Source organism: Talpa occidentalis, unplaced genomic scaffold (assembly GCF_014898055.3).
Source record: "Talpa occidentalis isolate TD23 unplaced genomic scaffold, MPIMG_talOcc4v2.1 talOcc4.2, whole genome shotgun sequence".
Classification (NCBI taxonomy): domain Eukaryota; kingdom Metazoa; phylum Chordata; class Mammalia; order Eulipotyphla; family Talpidae; genus Talpa; species Talpa occidentalis.
In genome coordinates, this window is record NW_023602073.1 from 39,500,102 (window position 1) to 39,503,913 (window position 3,812).

A 3,812-nucleotide genomic window follows, 5' to 3' on the forward strand; every position below is an offset into this window, starting at 1 on the left:
CATGGCTCCCAGCATAATAACATCTTTTGAAAGGTTTTATTCTAGTAAAGTAAATATTTAAAGCTATAACCCACGTAAAAAAATTATACATGGGATCCGTAGTGATTTATGAGACTGTAGAGACATCCTGAAAGAAAAATGTTTGAGAATCGCTGACCCAATTCCTGGGCCTGGATTCAGGGAGGCAACAGTGTCTTGGTGCAGGAGAGGAGGGTCTCGGGGTGTGGCTCTCAAGGTCTCAGTCCCCAGGGCGCTGTCTGGGGCTGGAAGGTGACTGTTGGGGACTCCCCGACTCCCCAGTTTCACTTCTCACAACCTGGGCGGGTCCTCCTTCCTGGATACTGGTGAGTCACCCCAGGGCTCACTCCCCATTGCCTGGAGGTCTCCAGAGCAGCCAATCAGCAGCCCCGCGGCTCCCGTTCCAAAGCCCTCGCCCGCCCGCCGGGACTCCGTCTCCCCAGCCCGGGTGGAGGCGCGTCCTGGGGGATGGGGGGCGCAGCCCTCCTGCTCCTGCTCGCGGGGGCCGCGGCCCCGAGGGAGACCCGGGCGGGTGAGTGCGGGTCGGGAGGGGACAGGGCGCTCCCAGAGGCGGGAGCGAGGGCGCGGGCGGGCGTGGGAAAGGCGCGACCTCGCCGCCGCCCTAGTTGTCCCCCCACCTCGGCCCCGCCCCGTCCTGGGCCCTTTCCGTCCCCCGAGACCCCAGCCTCCTCTGGCCCCCCGAGTCCCGGCCATTTTCGTCCCGCAGCCGCTTTTCGGTCTCATTCGTCTTTCACCCGCTTTCTGTCTCGTGGGCGCCCCCTGGGACTCGAGCCCCCGAAGGGGAGAAGAATAGCCCGGGTCTCCCCTCCCGCCCCAGGCCCCCACTCCATGAGGTTTTTCCACACCGCGATGTCCCGGCCCGGCCTCGGGGAGCCCCGCTTCATCTCGGTGGGCTACGTGGACGACACGCAGGTCGGGAGGTTCGACAGCGACTCCCTGGGTCAGAGCGCGGAGCCGCGGGCGCCCTGGGCGGGGCAGCTGGGGAAGGCGCAGTGGGACACGGAGACGCGGATCCTAAGGGAGCGCACACTGTAGTCCCGAGCGCAGCTGGACGCCCTGCGCGGCCTCTACAACCAGAGCGAGACCGGTGAGCTGGCGCGGGTCCGGGCCGGGTCAGCACCCCCATCCCCACGGACGGGGGGTCGCTCAGGGTCTCCCCCTCCAGGCTTCTCTGCATCCTGCCCGGGAACAGCCCGCGGGACTTTCACCCCGTTTCATTCTGTTTAGTTTATTCCCGGCGGGGGGCGGGAGGTCGGGGTGACCACGGGGTGATCACGGGGTGACACGGGCCTGGGACAGGCTCTCACACCCTCCAGGGGATGTTTGGCTGAGAAGTGGGGCCCGATGGGCGCCTCCTCCGCGGGTACAATCAGCTCTATTACAAAGGCGCCGGTTTCCTGGCCCTGAACGGGGACCTGCGCTCCTGGACCGCGGTGGACACGGCCGCTCAGATCACCCGGCGCGAGTGGGAGGCCCGGGGTGAGGCAGAGAAATTCAGGAACTATGCGGAGGGCAGGTGCTTGGGTGGCTGCGCACATGCCTGGAGTACGGGAAGGAGACTCTGCAGCGCACGGGTAAGACGGGCCTGGAGGCCTCCTGGTCCCCCCCTGCCTGGAGTCACTGCGGGAAATGAGTCCTCTCTCTAGTCCCGAGAGGGGGACTCCCCTGGGCTTCATGTTCTGCACCAGAGAGACTCCCAGAGACTCCGGCTTCTCCTGAAGGACAGTGAAGGGATCCCGTCTCTCCTGAGAAAGACAGACAGTCCCTGACATCACGCGTCACCGGGTCCTTTTGACCAGGGGCCTGTTTGAGAACCACCAGTTTCTCTCTCTGTCTTGTTTCTGGTCTGAGAACATTTTCAGTTATGTGATTCCTGCTTTTCTGTGTCATTCACCTCCCCCCACCCCCTCGTGGGAAATAAAGTCTGTGTTCCACTCCTTAGAGACCTGCATGATCCTAGCCTGGGCTTTTATCCTGGTTCTAGAACTTTCTAAGAAATAAGGAATCTCATAGATCCCTGCCATTACCCTGCTTTTTACATTTTATGTTTCTTCCTTCCAAACTAGTTGTCCTGTCCATTCCGAGGATGGTCACATGAGGATACCTCATTGTCCATGGAGGAAACCCAAAATGTGAATTTTCTGATTTACCCCCTCAGATCCCCCAAAGACACATGTGACCCACCACCCCACCTCTGAGCATGACGTCACCCTGAGGTGCTGGGCCCTGGACTTCTATCCTGGGGACATCACCCTGACCTGGCAGTGAGAAGGGGAGGACCTGACCCAGGAGATGGAGCTGGTGGAGACCAGGCCTGGGGGGAGATGGAACCTTCCAGAAGTGGGCGGCTGTGGTGGTGCCTTCTGGAGAGGAGCAGAGATACACGTGCCACGTGCAGCATGAGGGGCTGCTGGAGCCCAGAGTCCTGAGATGGGGTAAGGAGGGAACATGGGCACTGAGCTTCTGCTTGGAGGAAACAGGACCCCTTCTGGGAAACCTCTAGTGGCTCAGGATGAGACCAGGGGCTCAGGGTCTCACTCTCCCTTCCCTTCCAGTGCCCCCTCCTCAGTCCTCCATCCCCACCGTGGGCATCATTGCTGGCCTGGTTCTCCTTGGAGCTGTGCTCACTGGAGCTGCGGTGGCTGCAGCTGTGATGTGGAGGAAGAAGTGCTCAGGTAGGGAAGGGAGTGGGGGAATCTTGTCCACTGAGGGCTTTCAAGTCCCAGGGAGAACTTGCCCTGCCTGGTTAATGGGATATACCATCCACACACGTGTGTTGTCCAGAGGGCATTTGGTCCAGACACCCTCACCTCCTTTCTCCGTTTTTCCCAGTCCTGACCTGGGTCTTTACTCACAGTTCTGGAAACTTCCTTGCGGTGCAGGATTAGAAGATTCCTTTAGGCTTCTGACCTGACTCCTCCCTGGTCTCACATGATGTCTCTTCCCACAGGTGGAAAAGAAGGAATCTACACTCAGGCTGCAGGTCAGTGTGGATCAGGGATTGGATCCCTGAGCCCCTGGGGACAGTGTAGATGTATTTAATGGGAGAGTCACCCCCATCAGTCCCTCCTGTGATCTCCTCTCTGACCAGTTTCTGTTTTTGTTCTCCCCCAGGCAATGACAGTACCCAAGGCTCTGATGTGTCTCTCAGCCCCTAAAGTGTCCTTCAAAATAAATCTGATGGAATAAAATTATTCCTATTGTTTTCAGATTCCATTTAATTTTGCTGTTTGCTTTTATTTTTTTCACACTATCTCCAGAGCAGTGTCTGCAGGGTCACGGCACAGAGGGGCTGTCAGCAGCCTGGAGGTGTGAGCAGGCCTGACTCTGACAGCCTACAGGGAGTGGGGCCCTGGAGCCCCAGAATCAGCCCCCAGGGCTGGTCCTCCAGGGCAGCACAGGCCTTGCTCTGCCCTCCTCTTGGCTCCTAACATTGGGGAGTTGAGGATGATGTTCTGGCTCAGGAAATGGGGGCCTCCTCCAAACATCTTTCCTTCATCAGCCTGAGTATGTGTGTTTGAGTCACACCAGCCCTGCACGGACAGGAAAAGGCCCAAAACGAGTAATTTACTTGTCAGTTATAGAGTCAACCCCTCTGCAGTTCTACCAGGAGAAAACAGAGACTCTCCCAGCCCCCAGCCAGAGCCCGTGTCACCCACACAGACCTTCTCCCGGCAGTGTCCCCAATGCTGCCCTGTCCTGGCCCCATCCTCTCTGGTGCCCCCACCACTCCTTTTGGGCCCCATCCCCTAGTCCCCATTTTCATCCTCTGC

General features: G+C 59.1%; 1 pseudogene; it reads left to right on the top strand.

Moving 5' to 3' along the window:
* Nucleotides 1-270: 270 nt before the first annotated feature.
* Nucleotides 271-3,379, top strand: LOC119251230 (class I histocompatibility antigen, Gogo-OKO alpha chain-like; annotated as a pseudogene).
* Nucleotides 3,380-3,812: the final 433 nt, after the last annotated feature.